This window comes from Haliaeetus albicilla, chromosome 3 (genome assembly GCF_947461875.1).
Source record: "Haliaeetus albicilla chromosome 3, bHalAlb1.1, whole genome shotgun sequence".
Taxonomy (NCBI): domain Eukaryota; kingdom Metazoa; phylum Chordata; class Aves; order Accipitriformes; family Accipitridae; genus Haliaeetus; species Haliaeetus albicilla.
In genome coordinates, this window is record NC_091485.1 from 50,897,056 (window position 1) to 50,917,092 (window position 20,037).

The following is a 20,037-nucleotide window of genomic DNA, read 5'->3' on the forward strand; positions in this document are numbered from 1 at the left end:
TCTGCTGACAGACTGAAGAGCTAAATTATAATTTAAGGAACCAGGTACCCAGTTCTGTCAAAACATCTTGTGTGATTATTTCTTATTCAAGAGAAAACTATACATAATCAAGTAAAAGCGTATGAGGGTTCCAGGTCTAAAAAGAGATATCAGACACAATGCTAAGTAAGCGATGTTAATGCAAGGATGACCTTCTAGCTATTGTGAACCTAGGGTTTAACAGCTTAAGAAAAGCTCAGTAAGGAAAACAGATATTGCTAGCTTTGCTAAAATTAAAACCTGAAAATAATTCCAAATCAAAGTGAAATTGGCTGTCTGAACTTCACAGAATAAATAAAAGAATACAAAAAATAATTCATTCCACAGGTGAAAGAAGATACCTGACTATTTTAAATTCTTGCATTTTGAAGACTTTATGGTTTTAAAGCTTATGAGCTAACACGAGACAGTGTTATGCTAGAAATTTAGTGTGTGTTCTTCCACTTAAATGAACAGAAGATGAATTTTAAAACATTAAATGGTATTTCTTGAAGAATTATATGTAACATTCCCAGTGCAAGTTTAAACAAAAGTCAAGATGCCCTGCTCTTGGTATCCCAGTCTTTGATTTGTGAAGCAGTTTTTAGATAATTTAACAGCCAGAAATGGTTTAAAAGAAAGACAGGGAAACTGCTGATATATGTACCAATTTGTATTCTCTGTCTCAGACCTCATAACTTGTTTCTGTGACTGTGTGACAAGCATTGATGGGAATGCTTGTGAAGCGATTTTACAGTATACTGAAAGAAAACCTTTGATGGTATTTTTCTACCAACTATAAGTTATTTATACAACATCATTCACTTTCCCTATTAAATATATTTTCATATTCTAGGAACACAAATAACAAGACACCATGCTAGTGCTCTTAGGGACACAGCAAAAATTTTACATTGAAAATACCTGCTCAAGTTGAGTGGCAAACTTTACAGAATCCAACTCACAAGAGTTTTAATACAGCATTCCTGCTTCAGTTCAAGCAGAGGACACCTCTGGTCTCTCTCCTGAACTCAGCTTTGAGGTGGTTTCAGAGGCACACAGGGTGTAGGAGCACAATGTGAGGTTTACCCTTGGGATTTCTTTGACAGTCACAATCACACATGAAAAGAAGTGAGCCAAACTAATTTAAACATAAAATGACGGAAATGTGACACAGTGTTTGCACCCCACTTTGGATCGTGTGGTGCCCCGACCCTAACACATCTGGGCAGGTCCTGTGGGAGTGTTTCGCAGACCCTGCACTGAATATAACTCGTGCTCACTGTCTGAAATTTGATTTTAGCGCTAGTCCTCTAAGAGTGTCCTCTTGGCTCCTCTTTGGCTGTGTGTAAGACTCCTCGCCCTTAAAGGCAGCACTGTTTTCCACAGCCAGGATTTTCTGTTTGGATGTAACTCTTTTCTCTCAACTGGGGAGCATCAAAATAGAAAATGGTTGCTTTCCCCTGACATGTATCTAGGGGCTAAGGGGCCATGACTGCCCATTTTAATCCAGCTGTTTCTGTATTGATAACAGGAGCACCCTGCTGTCCACCTTTTTATGAACTCTTGTTTCTTTCTCAGATGGGTTAGTGGGGCTGGACCTGGCGGCACGCAGGTGGAGACTTTGCAGTCCCAACTACACCACGTAAGGCAAATTGCACGCGCTGTGTTTATCTGTGTTAATGGTGGTAACAGCCTACTCGTTCCCTCTTTTCCTCTGTAGGTCCACACCTTACCCCAAAGGAAGAAGTAACCTCCATTGAACTTGTCTCATCTGCTACAGTCTCTGATCAAAGCTGGACAGTCACCCTGGCTCATCTCCCCTTGCTTCCCTTGCCTCGCGTCCAGTTAATCCTACTCTAACTTCAGTAATTTACCTGGGATTACAGCAGAGAATCACTTTGCTTAGATGTTTTCCTGAACAGTGGTAATGACTGAAAATATGTCAAGACGTGGAAAATTCACAATCTTCAGTTTATTCCAGTGATTATTTTTCCCTTACTTTTTTTCTTCTTGCAGTTTAGAGAGCCTAGATTCCTTCCTGAAGAGCCCATTAGCAACCAATATTTTCTCAGCCTAAAGTGAGTTTAGAGCACTCATGTAACCTTTCAGTCTCTTTCTCAACAGAAAAATTAGATCTCTTGAAGCTTGCAAATGCAAAGCGCTTTCTCTCTAGCTTGGGAAATATGTGTGTATACACACACACAGACACAAATATATTAAATTTCCATTTGAATCTTTCAACATCTTTTTTGAAACATAGACACATGTCCATCACAAAGTCAGCACTGTAGCTACTTCCTACTTTGTGATTCAGTAATTACATTAGCTATTTTGCAACAGCTTGGGATTTGGAGCTCACTTTGAACAGTTTATCCCTAAGACCGCTACTACTTTTGGAGCCATTGCTTGCCAGATCAGCTGCTGTGAAAGTCTGCCACCATTCTTATTCCCTGTTCACCTCTCTGCATTTGTCTGTATCGAAATCCGTTTTCTTTGGCTTGACCAGTTTGCCAAGCTGCATGTATCACACTGTCTAAATTTCTTGTCCTTGTTAGTGTTTATTTTTGTGTCTACTTTTCCGTTATCTGGCAAGGTTGCCAGCAGTCACTTCCTGAGTATAAAATGAGCACTGAGCTTCAAATAAATATATCTACAGATTAGAAGCAATTTTATATATGTTTGCATTCATTTTGTATTGACTCCCAGATTATTTATGAATGATCTGAAGAGCACAGGATGACTCAAAATGACCCATAATAACATGACAACTTCTCTGTATGTGACTTCTCAAGACCTCTGAGACCTTTGCAATTGCTCTCTCACAGGGCTTATTTTTCAACTAAAACACTACTTAAGACAAAATGCCTGTAAAATTTCTGTGTATTGTCAATTAAACTCACGGCATCAAAGAATGAGCTGCAGTGATGAACAACAGTCATTCTGAGCAGAGACGTGCTGGCCATAAAAACACATTGATGTTGCCTAGTAATCACTATCCTGTAATACTACTAATATAAATCTTGTATTAGTTTTTACATTCTGGTGCACTGGGTTTTCACAAGGATGTTAGAATGACACCAGCCACTTAAAAATTATTCCTCAGTGTCCTTAGCCTTGTGAAACAGAAATTATCCCCATCTTTGGCTCCCTTATTAAATTTGCAGACTTCAGAGCTTCTCATCCATAGTATTTCCTCCTTTTCTACTTATTAAATATTGGGGTTTTTAAAAAATCTCTAATTCTTGCTTTCCTTTCATCAGAGCCAGATGGACTTCATGCAAAGTTGTCATCTTTCTTGACTGGTAAATGGCAACCTTTCTGGTTCTCTGATAAGGTCCTCGGGAAAAAACCGCTCAGTTTTCATATCGGTCTTTCTCCGCAGTCAGTTTCACATAATGTTATCTTTAACTTTAGGAAATCAGCCTTTTTGAAGTGTCAGATATATTATTGGTTGAGGTTGTTGTCCATTTTACTATATTAAACCTACTAAGGAGGTGAAATCTGGTACATCAGTGACCCCTGGTTGCAGACCAGCAATTCATTTAATTCATACTGAAATTCAGAACTGAGTGCTCCTATTGGCTAAAAAAAACCCCAAACCTAACCTTTTTGTGCCAGTCTGTATTTTGTGAGATCTCCAACATGTACATGCTAACTGAATGTCTCTTTCTGCAAGTTGAACAATGAGATGTTGAATGTCCTAGTTGTGAATCTGGGGTGCTTGATGGATCCCAGACAACACCTTCTTCGATCTTTTCTAAAGCATAAGTTGATGCCTGCTCAGTCTCCTGTGGCTCCCAGCCAAGGCAGCTAGACAGCTAGAGACAGGGGAAGAAGGAGAAGCCAAGAGTACAGCATCCAACCTGAGCAGCTCAGCCAGAAGCCAGGAGCAAAGGTGACAAGAACCTCCCCAGAAGGCATCCAGGGACTTCTGCAAAAGCTGATATTTTGAGTTTTGCAAAGCAAAACTCTGCAGCGTTCTCCAGGTACCTCACTTTCCACTATTTTGCCATTTGTAAATAGAGATTTTGATATCACTTTGAAGCCACTCAGCCCAGAGACTTCAATAATGACAATGGCATGCAATTTTGTCTCATCCATCAGTATTTGATTATTTTCCTACTTACCTGATTTCCTGCCATTGCCCTCTAAACAGCTGAGAAGTGTCTCTGTTCACAGATTTTAGCACCCAAGTTCAGTCTATTCACAACAGGTTAAGTTGGAGTTCACAGCACTCATCTCCGCTTGTGTCGCTGATTTAACTCACCATTGCTTGCTGCGGCCATTTCCACGCAGGAGGATGGAGAGACCCCAAGTCCCACAAGCCCATAGTATTTGGGTCAAATTTTAATGAGAGGCAGCCAGGCAATACTACAAAAAGCCAAGACCTCCAGCTCCCTGCTACCTACACATTCACCAGCTCATCCTTGGCTGTCGCTCAGCTGAGCTCTCCTCCTGTGACTGGTGCCTTTCTTCATGACCTCTTGACTTTCTGTTGAGGACCACCACCACCACCAGGACGAGCTTCCCAGATGACTCGCAGTCACGATAGCCACTGCAGCCTCACCACCCTCCCACGTCAGCTGAGCCGCTCAACCGGAGCCAGAGCCTCGCAAACCATACTGAGGTCTGCACCGGCAGCTTGGCTTTGGCCACAGCGAGAAGTAAGTACCTTCCTTCAGGCCATGCAGGTGCCACAACTGCACAGGATCTTTAGTGCACTTAGAAGAGTTCTAATGACCCCATTCAGGCCTTTGAGATACACGGATATTAACTAGACCCAGACTTTTAAACTATCTGAACAATAACAATTACCCTTTTGGTGGAGTTTTATTTACATAGGTATTTCTGGTGTCTCCAACAACTTATTCTCTAACTGTACACAGACATTTCCAGGAACAGCAGAGTAGACCGAGACTGGATTTCTGATGTAATAAACAAAAAATGCAAACAGTTCAGGCCTCTTTTTAAACATCATAAAAGAAGAAAGAAGGGCAACAAGCCCATTTCCTCACCTTTTGCAGATCTCCTTTAAGAAAACATGGCTTAGTCAGGCAACTGAACAAACACAGTATGAATATTATTTCTTTTAGAACAGAACCTCTAATGAAAGTGAGCAAGAGGACTTCAGCTCATCCTGTGTAGCTGGCAAAAATGAAATAAAAACACACCCAGCAAAATCATCCCTTGGTATTGTCCCTCCTCCTGCCCTAACTGTAAGGCAGCACTGCTACCTTCTATATGCATCCCTGGGGCTACATCAGGCACCTATACTGCTATTTATTGCTTACTGTCAGGGTATGAGGAGAATGGGTGGCTTTTACCTGAGAAAATAATTTAGTTAGCATATATAAAGTAGAAATGCATTCAAATGGGATAGAAATAAAGTCGAACATAACCACAGCTTTCAGAAAGCTAAGAGGTTTTTTCAGAAAAAAAATAAATGACATCTTCTTTGTGCCCACATATTTATGAGAAAAGGACTTTTTAACCTATTTTATTTCTGGAACTAGGAGAATGTTTCAAAGTCCTCCCATTTAATTAGCTCACCTGAGAGAAGTATGCAGCAGTTACAAAAATGCCCCAATGACGCCCATTCAATTTCCTGCATCTCCAATCCGATGCTTTCACTCTCTTCCTCTGAAACACCTGTACTAGTGGGCTAAGTATAGGATCCCTATTCAGCGCTGTCACAAAAGCAAAGAAGAACATCTGGGCTTATATGTCCCTGCTACCTTCTGGCAAACATTGTTCCACACATGCCCGTTTCACACTTTTGTCTTCTGAGCCTGCTGGGGGCGTTCTGGGAGCTTTTCACTGTCTTGCTCAGGGAAAACAGGGACAACATGTTTGTCCGTAGGCACTGGAGGGGCGATTTTTAGTGGCTGACAACTAGACCAGCTTTCCTGAGAAGAGTGGTTCAGATTCATCCCTGGTATAACTCTGCTGACTCTAATGGCTTTTTACCAGGGATGAATTTGGCCCCATGTTGTTAGATGTGTGCATATTAGAAACAGAGTCATTTGCTACAAGGGAAACAGTCAACATCTTATTTGCATCCGTGCATATCAACAATGCAATTAGGGCAAACTTCTTTGAGAATTGGATTCAGATGGTAATTAAAGAATTGTGTTATGAATTTTAATTTGGCATTAGTGAAGTAAATTATTCTGTATTGCTCTGTTCTCACAGTTTGGGCAGAATACATTACGCTTTGCTTACTGAGACCTTTGAATTAAAAAAAAAAAAAAAAAAAAAAGGAGCCTAGTCCCTGTGTCCTTAGAATCTAATTGTGTGGAAGAAAATGAGTTACATAAAACATTTGCCAGTGATTCAAAGTGAAACAGCAGCGAACATCATTCCTTTGATTCCCTCCCACAATTTGGGGACTAAGTTGGAAGGGTTGGGGAGGAAACTCTTCTAAGCAGCAATAATTTGTAAGATCTAATAAAAAAAGAAAGCACATAAAAATAGCTACTTTGAAAAGACAGGTGAGACAGAGACATTTTAAAAACTAATCAATGTCAACATCTATATCACTGATAATGATATATGGCCAGCAGATATGACCTTAGAAATTCTGGGTGAACTTACAAAATCATATTGGACCCCTGACATACATGTAAGAGTGCATACGTGTGTGTATATATATGTGTGTGTGAATATATATATATGTTTGTGTATGTGCATTTGTGTCTGTAGTTTTGAACGTCTGACCTCCTAAGTAGCACAAACCCTAAGTTTTAGCTACTAACTTTTTGCACCACTATTGTGTTCAGTAGCTAGGTACTGTTCTTCATGTCCCAAACTCTGTGTTAGTTCGCAGAGGGTTCTATAGGAAGACTAGTAAGGACAAGGACAAGGACAAGGACAAGGACAATTCTGGCATAACTATTTGTTGAATGGAAGAAATCTAGGTACATGCATGTGAAAGAAAAGGAAATGTTGTTTTTAGTAGTCGTCAGAGTAGAATTTAATGGAGCCACTGAAAGTGAACCTCCTTGTGCAAGATGCTCTGCATGTTTGCAGTAAAAGATGATCATTGCTTGCAGAATTTGCCCTCCAAGTAGACAACACACAGGGCACAGTATGGGAGGGGGAGGATGTTATTCCTCCCATATTATATGGCACATGAATCTCCTTTCTTCAACAGTGTTTCCCTTTGATCCAGGCTGCCGGGCTCCTGCATCAGCAGTGCCCAGCCGCTCCCAGGGGCTGGCCCAGCTAAAAGGCCTAGACAAGGCAAGAGGAAAAAACCTATTATGTTCAACCCTTCTCTCCAGAAAACAAGTGAACAGTCAAACTCCCTTTAGGGACTGGGAGACCTGGGTCCTGTTCCTAGCCATGGCGCTGCTCCCCAGCAGGATGCCCCAAGAGGGTTTGCTGTATGGGGTTGGTGAGGGGGCAGCCCCCTCGCTCCCCCCCCATTACCACCCCTCAGCAGTGCCTGTGTCCTTCCTGACAGATGTTTGCCTGACCTATTCTTGAGGACTTCTGGTGATAGAGATGCTACATCTTCTCTAGGCAGCCCATCCCAGTATTTCACTGTCTTACTGTTAAAGTTGTTCTTTCCTCATATTTAACTGGCATCTTTCCTGCAGCAATTTAAGTTGATCAGGCCTTGTTCTTTGACTAGTGAGAAAAATCTTCTGGTCCATTTCAAGTCAATGAAGCCATGCTAGTTTCTACCAGCTAAAGGTATAAAACTAGAAAGTGTTTGAATATTTTGTTACATGGGAGAAGTGAAAGTCATTTTGTGGTCTGGGTTTCTTAACAGAAAAAATTAGCAGCTAAAATTCCAGGGCATCAAACTGTCATGCAAAGGGCCATACTTTCAGTATTTCTCAGTTAGACAGCTGAAGAGCCAAATGTTTCATGAGGACTAGGCACTCTCATGAGAAGGAATTTCTCCATTATTTTCATTGTGGATTAAAATGTTTAAGACTTAAATAATCTTTGGATCAGGTCCTGACCTCATATTTGTATAAATATGGACTAGTTCAGCTGAAGTCTATGGAGCTATGTAAAAATAACACCAGTATCAGAGAGGATCCAGCCCAGAATATGTCAGCATATTCTCAGCCCCATGATATTGCCCAGCATCAGCACCATATTGGCTGGCCCCATATGCTGCTTCCAAGTGTCCTGACAGAGGTATTTGCAACTGCTGTTGGAGCGCTCAGATACGTGCTACAGTATGAAACAGATGGTAGCTCCATGTAAAATAATACATCCAAAGGTACCCACTGTAATAACCCTCCCGGTATTCGTGTCTTTGAGGTAAGTTTACTACAGATGTTAGCCAGAGGACATACTAAGCTTATTCAGCGGATGTCTTTAGGGAAGGTAGATGCTTCACTCCTTACAAAATCAAAAATATATTACATTTTGTTTTTTTCTTTCTGAGATTAGTGTTTATCTTCAGATGTTACGTGTTGGTTCATCATGCTCTGCGGATGCAAGCGTGGGTGTTCTCTAATCTGCCAGCGAGGCGCAGCGAGTTGCAGCGCTGCGAAGGCAGTGGGTGCAGCACCCTGTCTGCCGCGGATGCCACGGCAGGAGGGCAGAGCCCATAAGGGATAACATCTTTTGTCAGCAGCACAGTGCAATAAAAATGACAGCAGTGGCAGTCAGTATCCAGCCTGCCCAGCTGCCCAGTCCTAAATGCTACATAACATTAAAAAGTAACTACAACAAGAACAACAACAACCCTGTGTTGTCCCTCCTCATTAACTTTTTAAAGCTTCTGCTTACTTTGTGGAATCACCGTTCTATCACATGGTCAATAATGTATGAAATGAAAAACTCCTGTCCACCCTGAGATGAAAAAAGCAAAGGGAGATTTACAGTAACTGCTTAGTGTTATTTTCAGTAGTATTGAACTCAGATGCAATTAAAAAAAAAAAAAAAGAAAAGAGCAGAGGCAAGAAAATTAAATTAAAAGAAAAAAGTGATCAAACATTTTAAAGACAGTCAGTGAGAGAGAGATTATATTTTCTCTTTCTTAATTTCTTTTACTCTTTGTCGCCTGCTCACAAGAGAGCCACAGGCTAGAGGGAAAGCAATGCCCTTTTTTTTCTTCATTTCCCTTTGTAAATGAATTTATTGCTCATGGAAGACACTTATCTCTGCTAGCCCCCAAGACCCAGAATTAGGATTAAATGCACATCTTCAATCCATCCCCCCATCACTTGGAAACTCCTTGACCTATTAACCATCTCACTGTTAGGCTCAGCTGAAGCGTCTGTCCAGAGGCAGAACATGGCAGGATTTTTCTGATGGTGTTCAGCACTCCAGGGTTGGAGAAATACTTTGCCCTGTGCGATTAACACATTCATGTAGAGAATGGAGAACGATGAAGAAATATATTCCCAGCCCTTTCTTCCAACGATTAGAAAGTGCGTAGGGTTTGGCAGAACGGGCTAACTGTAAGAGGGCAAGTGGCATTTTCAGAAGCAGATTTACAAAAATAATGTGCTTAGCCATCACGGCATGCTGTCTGTCTCCAGCGTGACTCTTCCTGCTGCCACTGCTACTGAATTCTCTTGCAGAGGGAACAGCACTGACAGATCCATATACACAGCATCTGCAAAACCTAATTTGGATATGACCATTGCAGGGAAGCTTCCCGAAGCAGTGCTGAACCCACCCCTATTCCTGGTAACATGGTCTGCTTCATTGCTAGGGCTACTGCCCCAGCCATCTCCAGTTTTAGCACGCGAGTCAGAAAATTCAGCGTGGAATAGCAGCAGCAAACGGCTTCTTCACCTTATAACAACTCACAGCAAATTGGTGTAATCTGCATTTCCAGCTACAGGAGTTTTTGAGCAGAATTAATTGTAAATGACTTCTAGCCTAGTTATAATCTAAAATACCGTTTCGTTTTGGCAGTAGAAAGGAACTGCACTTTCTGCATAAAGCCAATGCCTATAAAACAGAAGAAAGCAAAGCATGATCAGTGTGGTGAGCAGGAGATAAAACAAGCTCCTTGGCACTGGGCAATGGCAGAGGAAGTCTGTTTCCTCCCTGATAGCTAGTCGAACATTGTTACCCTAAGCTGGGCTGGTTCTCCTCCCACCAGGCTGTTCATATACCATCTGTCCGTGCTGAAAATTATCAGGAGCATTATGTTGCGTCTTCACTTATTAAAAGGCTGAATGCAAACTTTCCAGAGCATACAGAGTGTTACAGCTTACTGCACCGGAAACTTTATACCATTAAGTCTAGCGAGGCCCCTGAGTCTCTGGTTTAATGCCTTGGAAATACGACAAAGTAGAGCCAAGAAAGGGCAAAGTAAAACATGAAACTTTAAAATCAGGATCCACAGTCTTTTCCCGTTTCCCTCCGTCTTTCACGTAAAACTAGAAACAAAACAAATTTATACTTCTATTGCATTTTTAAACCAAGGACAGGGTAAAATCTTTCCCACAAGCATTCTGTCTGTGCTGCCTTTGAGGGGTGGAAAAGCCTTCAGAAGAAAACCGTAGTGCCGGCACTTTTTCTTTTCCCTCAGGTCCCCCATCAAAACTTGCTTTTGCTAAAATGTGAACAGAAAATCATCTTCAGATACCGCCTAGATAAGAGGTGAAATGCAATTCTTGCTATTAATATTTAAGACTCACATGTATCTCCATGTGTTAAAACACTCTATTACCACCACCAGCATCCACTTTCCTTCGATGGGCAAGTTGGCGTTTCCTGCAGTAATGAGATGACGATATGCTAACTTGACCCATAGTTTAGATATTCCTACAACAAAATTAGAAAATTGGCCATATTAGAATAATGCATAGGTGAGTTTAGATTCAGATTTCCATGTGCACCTCCAGGGTGGACAGGGGAATACAGAAAGAGAACAGGAATTGCTAACTTCTGCTCACAGAACAGATAGACAGCAAATGCTGGGCATAAGGCTGAGAGTCCTCGTATTCAAAAGGGCTGAGCGTCCTGGTATTCAGATCACTGCTTCAACCATTGACTCTTTCTCCTATTTTGAGAAACATTTTTTTTTTTAATTCCAGAATTAAAATCTCTCACTGTTGACTAGTTTCATGTAGCTGAAAATAGGATACAAATTCAGGAAAATGCCTTTAGTAGCTCTTGAGCAACTTTAACAAGTGGGAATGGGTGGATATCAGTTTATTGAAATCTATCACTGATCACTGTATTTTTAAATACTCTGGAAAATAAACAACAGATCTCCCTCCTATTAAATAATCCTTTGAAATATTCTGCTCTGTGTGAAGATGTTATTTTATTTATTTTTACAGAAGACCAGATCCTATTCTTTATTCATTTCAAACACCCCCCAAAAGATTAGAAAAAGTATATGTATTTTAAAAGCCTTCTGTAGCATGGGAGAAATCTTGTTCTGTAAGTATTTTGTTATGGACTTCACAGAGGGCTGATTTTCTTCGGTAAACTTCCCGATGGCTCCAATTAAGGGTGAGATTTTAGAAGCCATCCAGGCAGCGTTAGGACAGTGCCTTTGAGGACCCTCACTGTACTCTCTACAGGCATTGCACATGCAATCGCCTTACTGGCCAAGCATGGCCCGCGAGAGGCTCATCTACCCTAAAGCCTTTGTTGCTCAGATTACCCTTCTCTGTTTATTCAATTTTTGCTTCTCACCCAGATCTGCCACAAAGTACACAAGCATATGTCTTTCTAAGCCAGTCTCTATTATTTTATAAAACCCAGTGCAAAACATACAGGAATTGATTGTGGTAGCTGTCAAGCCTGCAAGTGATTCAAGCGTGTTTGCCCTTTCCTTCACTGCATTTTTGGGTGTTATATAAATAGAACAGGAAATGTAAAATGCAGGTTAAGTAAGTCATTCAACACTTCTGTTTTTTTCTGATTTGTGCCCTGTTCTGGCACCTTTTTTGAAACCACTTTTTGTCCGTCAGCTAGTGTTGGAATATTTGTGGTTTGAAAGCCAAAACAATAGGTTCTGCAGTGCATGTTATCATCTTTGTCAAAATCAAGTATTGAATCAGAACCAGGATCCATCCAGGTTCTTCAAAAACCATACTAGACACATTCCTCATTAGGCATCTGTTTATTCCAAAACACAAACACACAGGGGATAGAATTAGATAACACTTTTCTGGCTTACTAAATGGGTTAGACTTAGTAAATATGGTACTCGATTTTCAACTGATTCTACCATCTGTCAGCAAACTTATTGCTTTTAGCAGGGGTTTTTCTTGTGGTAATTTTCTGGGAGTTTTTTTCCCCTCTGTTCTTTTCATGAATATACATGCCTACAAAGTTTAAGGGAAAAGTAATACAGAAAAATGAATTAATCCACAGAATCTGAATAGTGCAGGTCAGGTTATAATCAGAAGGTACAAAGGGACTTGCAAATTGTTATTAACAAGCAGCACAGGAAAAAAAATCTCATGTGTGGAAGAAACCTCCTATTGTTTTCCAGGTGTGTCTAAATCCCTCAGTCAGCTACTGGGGCGAATGGTGCATGTGCAATGCACAGTGCAGCAGGAACTGTGTGTGTGGGCAGAGACTGGTGTAAGAAGGACAAATAGCTGGGATAAGGTAAACTACCCAGAAAATTGGCTAACTGGGACCCAATTTCATGAAAGTCTAAGCATAACATTTCTGTTGTGCTTTCATACTGAAAAAAAATAATAATTAATATACCTCAGGCTCTTTAATTAATATACCATATTCTGATGCTAAGTAGGGGCAGAAGTAAATCATGGCAGCAAATTTAGTAGCGTGTAGTTGTGATCCTGAGACTGTTGTAGTCCATTGCCTCCCAGACACTGGTATTAGAAAAAGTAAGAGTCATCTATAAAGAGGTTTCTTGCTGACCTACCAGGGCCAAATCAGTCCCTGGAGATGTGAACTTCACTCTGTTATCCGAACCAGAAGCAGTCCAGCACACCTTGTTAGCTTGCACGCAGCACTGCATGGCGATGCCCGTTCTCCTTGGAGCTAGTACAGGCTCTGCTGGTTTGCAGGTCTTAGAACAAGCTCTGCTACATGGTGTAGATATGTTGCTTCTACACTAGGAGCTGCCTTGCATCCCACAGGCAGTGCTGTGTTGCTGTTGAAGAGCAGGTTTCTAGTCTCACTTCTTGACATACACATTGCATGTTTAGGGAAGGTATGAACTCTAAGAAGGAAGGGGTAAAGGAGAATGAAGACCTGTTCAGAGACACTGGTGATGGTGGTGCTTTAGCAGTGATTTTCTCCAAGGTGTCCTTGGCACACAAGACCATTCCTCTCCTCCTCAGGAGTCTCCAGCACCAGAACATTGTCACCATCCCCCTCATTTGCAAGAAGAGACTGGTCCCGAGGGGCAGAGGGGACAACAGGAAGATCTTGTGCTTCCCCTCCCAGTTTTAGCTGGTCCCAGTATACAGTTTGTCAGACACCGATACTCTTGCCCTTTCTTCATTCACAGTTTCAGGCCAAGCTTGTCCCCCTGACCAAAACAACCCTTTTAGCCCGGGAATAAACGAAGAAGATGGCAAGGCATGACTTAGCTGTAGGCAGCTTATGCAGAGGAGTTGGCCTGCTGAGATTTGAGAAACGATTAATGGCAGGGAAATGGATTTGGGGAAAGAAATGGCAGATAGTCAGAAATTCCTTATAGGCAGGTGCATCAATATACCCACAGCATTAAGCACCGTTGGAGCAGGCAAGCCCAAAGCTTGTAACGATTCATACACTGTGCGATGAGCAAAAGTACAAAAAGTAATCAGGAATGAGATAAAGGTTAGCACCGGGTATAAAACATCAATACAGGGGAGGAGTAGGAAGATTATAGAAATGATTGTGAGACTGTAGAAAAATGATAAGAAAAGGCAAGGTGAAGAACGGAAAGAGGTGTGAGTGAGATGTAAGATAAATGGGAAGACATGTTTTGTATACATAAAGGAACAAGAGGTGGAATGAGAGATAGAAGGGGTAATATATTGTTGAAAGGGCTGACAATATAAAAAAATAAAATTATTTATTTATTCCTATGTTCACAAAATGTGATGGAGAAATAACCAGATATTTATTTTCCATGAGAAGAAAATATACCATAATAAATCAAGGCTACATCCAAGCTGAAGTCAATGAAAGGAGGACATCAGAAGGCTTAAACTAATTGCCAGCATCAAAGACCCATGCCCTATTCAGAAAAAAAGGGAGAAAGATAAATGCAGGTATATTAGCAAATGTACTGCATTGAAAAACTTCTTAAAATATGAAAAAAAAAAAATCAGTGAAATAGAAGGTATCAAATTTAATGCCTGTACTTTTAAGAAGGGATTTGATCTGACAAAAAGAAAACATTCCTTTTATTCAAAACAACACTGGGAAAAGTAATCAGGTGAAGATAACATTGGATGAAAGTGCTGTCGGAGAAAATATTGGGGAAAACTTGCAAGAGAAAGCTATAGTGACAGTTCTTGTTTCAGTTACAGCTGGAATCATAGACTTAATAATGGCAGTAGACTGCAAACCTCCCAGCAGGATGTCATGGCCAAAAGACCTAATATGAACCATTCATGGGTGAACAGGGAAATAGAAAGTAGGGTTATGGGTATTAATTTACCTATGTAGTCAGTAGGGGCAAGAGCATTACTGAGACATGCTGTTTCTGCTTACTCCACCTACATTTATAGGGGACAGTAGAAGATTGGAAAGGGCCTAGACTGTAGGCAGAAGGATGCTGTGAGAAGTTGAGGACATTCATTGGAGCGAGGGGGTGAGTGAGCAGCCTATACAGAAGCTGGAATGAATTTTCCATACTCTCTGCAGGGAAAAATTTCTAAGGGCATTAAGTTGTTTAATCTTGCACATAGAAACATAACAGGATGCAGTGATTGGAGGCTGACATCAGTCAAACTAGATTCAAACAGCAAATTCAGAAGTGTATATTTTTCACACAAATAGTAATTAACCACCAGAAATAAATGACCAGTGGCTGCGGACAACTCTTATCACTTGAATTCAAGACTGGAAGTCTTCCTAAGAGACGCTGTGCAGCGCAGGAAGAGGTAGTCTACACTGACCTAAGAACGGCTTCATAAAACTGTAGTTTGGGTCATACTAAGCATCAAGCAAGATGTCCCTTCTGGTGTGAAAGTGTATAACACCAGTCAAACTTCTGAAAGAGTTAACAAGCTTACCACATGGCATCTGCTGACAGGAGATCATGGTGGAAAAGGAACAGTGTTTGTAACACAGTTCCCTGAAAAATGCTTGGAGTAACAGATTATTCTGGCAAGGAATATAGAAATAATATTGGACTTCAGAGTGAATTAATGGGAAAGGGGATTATTGGAGAGTCAGAAGCTTTATTATTAGGACCAAGGTTTGTTGTGTTTATTTATTAAAAGATTTTTTAGTCAGGCAGTGGTATTTGATGATGATACCAGGCTTGGAGACAGGCAGTCAATAACAAGGCAGAGTGGATTACAGTTGAAGCTGGTGCTGATATATTACAGACAGGGAGTGAGATAGACAGATCAGTGTCTTGTAATTGATTGTAAAGAAATTTAAAGAGATGAAGGACTAAAAGGGAACAAGCATCCTCAGCAGGAATAGAAGAGGGGGAAAAAAGGCTAAAAGAGACCTATAAGTTAAACGCCAAGCCCTTTGACAGTGTTTGTAGCAGTTATTAACAAAAATGCAGAAAAGGATGAATAGCCTTGAGAGAGAGATCCTTGAGAGGTATTTCAATGAGATCATACCGTAAGTCCTGAACACAGGTACTAAACCTGTATCCTCGTTAGCAACAAATATGTTACAGCATCACTTTATGTAAGCAGAAGCTGAAGAAATTTAGCCCAGCCTGCTTCAACAGAGGGGAAATGGAGCATATACGTACTTGTGAGAACCATGGTTTCTATCAATCAAATGCTGATGTACAGACCTGGAGTGAATTCACAGACCTTCTACAGTGATAGAAAGGTTAACGCAGAGTGTTTTGTGATGGCATCTCTCTCTGAATTGTTGGTATTACATTCTCATAAACATTTGTTAAATGGCAGAGTCAGGCACAAAGAATAATGACCAATTGAGAATAAATATTTAGCATAGATTTTAATGCTAGAAGGGTCTGTGGAGATCATACTTTAACTGCTTGTCACAGATCTCCTGGAAGCATCACCTTTCATCTGGTGGTTCCTTCATGAAGACATTCAGTGGTCAAAAGCTGGCTTAAAGCTGTGGGTAGCCTGATGGTGGATTTCAGCTATGATCCTTCCTGAGATCTATAATAGATGGTCCTGTATGCAATGTTTCTAAAAATGAATACATTGCAAAAGGTAAGGGATGAGCATATATGAGAAAATGTTTTCCTCCTCATAAAAAAACCACATGCCAGAGGCTGGAGGTTAAATCAGAAAGTAATTTATCTCCCCGCTATTTGCTGAGCCCCCTTCCTTGAGCAAACCAGCGACGAAACCAGCCTGAAGTACTATTTCCAAACAGAAAGGATAAAGCTGGTGCCTGCACCACAGGTGTGCCTGCAGGATAGAAGTGCCCCTTCTCCAGGCGTTAGCGTGGTCCTGCCCCAGCTACAGGCAAACACTACCCGTGCCCTGGACTTGCTGGTGGTGCAGAAGGAGCTCAGTCCTCCCTGCCCTCCCTGCTTTTCTCCCTGCCTGGGGCTTTGCACAGGAATTAATTTAACCCCTTGCCGTGCTCCGTCTCACAGACCTTGCCTGTGTTTTTTTCTTCCTACCAAACACAGGTTTTATTCTTGTTCAAATTATTTATCCCAATGCACCTAAACTTTTGCTCAGTCCCCTGCTGAGTTCCTGAAAGATAATGAACTAACTGATTTCTGGGTAATTTATGCATAAATTTATATACTGAGCTGTAGTTTAATCAAACTCCTTTGCCTTGTGTAGTATAATAGCAATATCTAATGAAAACATATGAAGTATGTGTTTCATAATTACCTCAGACAGCTCATTTCGATTCGCTTCCTATTTAAATCCCCAAATTCCTATCTTCTTGCATTGTAAACACTTTCCTTCCTATCTCATCAATCTGAGTTATGTAAATGATGTGGGGGTGGGGGTACAATTAAATTTTTGCCTCAGTGTTATCAAAGGCCCTATTCTCCCAGAAACATCTGACTTGGGTGTACACAAAACATGCTTTTTTATTTGACTGAAAAACAAAGTTAACATTAAATCACAAGTAATGGTCAACACCAGTAGAGTGGTATTACTGGAGCCAGGACATACAGACTTCTAGATTAATTATTTAGAAGACACAGACATTAGAAAACTGCCTTTGTGATACTATACCGGAGACATTTAATATGAAATACATGCAGTACTATGGCCTCAACTCTACTCTCACTGAAGGCCAGTAAATCAGGTGTATTCACTTTGAAGCCAGTGGAGCTACAGCAATGCAATTTGGCATTAGAGAATCCAGCACTGTTTTCTGAGGTCTGAGAGACAGCCAATTTTTCATAGCAGAGAAGGAAAAGAAAATTAAAAGCTAAAGTAAAACTAGGTATCAACTGTTTAGTAAAACTACTCTTCATCAGCCCAACACGATATTTCAACATCCATCTGCAGGGATACAGATACATTTTTGCTGCATCCAGCAATAGTGAACTTGTAGTTATGTGTGGTGGCAATAACGCATCTAGGGAAAGGGCATAGGAAAAGATATCAGCGCTGATGCCATGTCAGTATAGAAAGAAATTGTGAGTAGCTGACAATCTGCTATCCACATAGTGTTCCTGCTTTGAAAGATTATTCTTCCCTGGAATTATTTCCAGGCATTTACAGTATAAGTGTCAGTTTGCTTCTTTATTATTTTTCCCCAAGACTACAAGTTACACATACACCATCAATGAAATGTAGTTACCTCTCTGACAAAACTGCAAGAAAACGGTACAAAGCAATATGATACACAAGCAGAAGATGAAGAGAGCCTAACCAAGAGCACTGCGATAAGTGCCGAGCAGTTGACATGTTTCAGCAGTTCTGTTTCATATACAGAGAACAAAGAGTGTTGGAGCAGCTTCTCAGGGAGTATGAAGTGAGAGCCATTTACATCAGCTGAAGTCTGCCCCCTGCTATCTAGTCTGAGACAAATTATCTTATATTCAGAAAAAAAACCTGCTGAACCAAAGAGCAAAAGCAACATTTCCATATGAGAATAAGAGAAAAAGAGAATAGAAATTTGAGGTATATGAGATTTCAAGTCTCAGCTACAGGATTTTAAAATCCAGAGCTGCCTCCTCCTCATATCCCCCTGACTTTAATTGTGCCATTTGCCCACTTGGTTTTTTTCTGAACACTGTCTTATCGGTGGGTTATTTCCCCATCTGGATCCACTCCTTTTCCATCTCCTGCAGTCAGTGTTTGCTCCTGCCAGGTCATGACATCACCATCCTTCATGTCACAAAATTGATCAACAGCTGCACTGCTTCTACTTAAAAAAAAGAAGAAAAAAAGACCTCTGTATTCAGCTCTTAGCAGTAACAGGTTTACAGTAAACCACAGAGTTTTGCAGTGCTGGGAACAAGCAATTTGTGAAGGAAAAATTAACAACAGAGCATGGCAAAGCACCTGTAAAGAGATTTTTATCAACTAAGTATCATCTAATTCTAAATTGGACGATTTCCTCTAAAAATTGCATTACAATGAAAAGCCTGGGTTTTTCCTCCTAGTTAATAGTTTTTACACAGTAAACAGTTCAATTAGCTCAATTTTCAAGCTCTTCTGGAAGAAATGCGGGTCATACAAGGAGAGTCCAATACTCACTAAGCTCCAAGGACCAGCCGTGGCAGGACCTAAGAGTTAGTCATCAGTTTTGGTACATCTACACTAACAAATTATTCATCTTTTGAATCATGAGGTAAGTAGGGATAAATCAGATCGTATGTAACTCAGTGAGCAAAAATATGTATAGCTATCCCTCATGTGCTTTGAAGGAAGAATGAGATCTGAGAGGGAACTAGCAAACTGCAGGCAGCAAACACTGAAGTGCCAATTCTGGACTTTACAGCAAATGTAAGCCTCATCAGCTGGGGCTGACAAGTTATTATCAAGCTGGTGGGACACTCCCTCGCATGCTATTTCTGTCTTAAAATTTGGGTGCCTGTATGTTCAGCTCGCCCCTCTCATCCACCCTCAAACTACTTTGCTACAACCTTGCAGAGGCAACATCCTCCCTCAAGCTGACAATGTTGCTGTCTTTGGAAAACAGCAAAAATATCAGTGCCTGGAGAAGTCTTTCTGCTCAGGAACATGGAAGTCATTTGAAACTCTTGCTAGCTAGCCTAGGGAAGATAACCTAGCAACAGCCTCTCCTTTCAACTAAATGTCCTCCCAGCAAAGCGTTCAGGGGGGAAAAAATGTAAGGAACAACGCTGAGGGAGGAGGAACAGTATGAAGCAAGTTATCACAAAGGGAAGAAGCCATGTAGTAGTGTTTTCTGTTTTGTGTAGTGTATGTGTTATTGAAACAGAGCTGCTGAGTGCTGCCTGCCATTCCCAAGAGAGAAGTGATTATACAGCAGATGAGGGTACGACAGGGGACAGGCTCAGAGGAAGAGATACAAGCGGATCTGTAACCATTAGGCCACAATTCCTTATATCCTGGAAGCAAATCCAGTATTCCCGAGCAGCATTCCTTAGTTGTTTAGGAGACAGGTTTGCCCTTCTGGCAGAGAAGGGCCCATCTGTTAGGGCTTGTTATGCCCAGCAGCCTGACAGAGGGGAGGCTGCTGCAGCTCCGTAGCCCCCGGACCAGCCAGCAGTGAGGCTGAGCACGTATTCCCAGTAGGCTCACACACACACCATACGTATACATACCTGTGGCCAGCCACATGGATCAACACAGACAGAAAACACAGCACTTGCAGACACAGACGGTACCATGGCCTCATCCTGTTCCCCTCTCTAGCTGATCAGGATGACAGCCCATTAATGGAAAATACATACACCCCATATGGATCCCTCTACTAGCTGGCTCTAGACACTCTGCCTGCCCCAAAAGTGGCCCTGGATCCCCCGTCTCC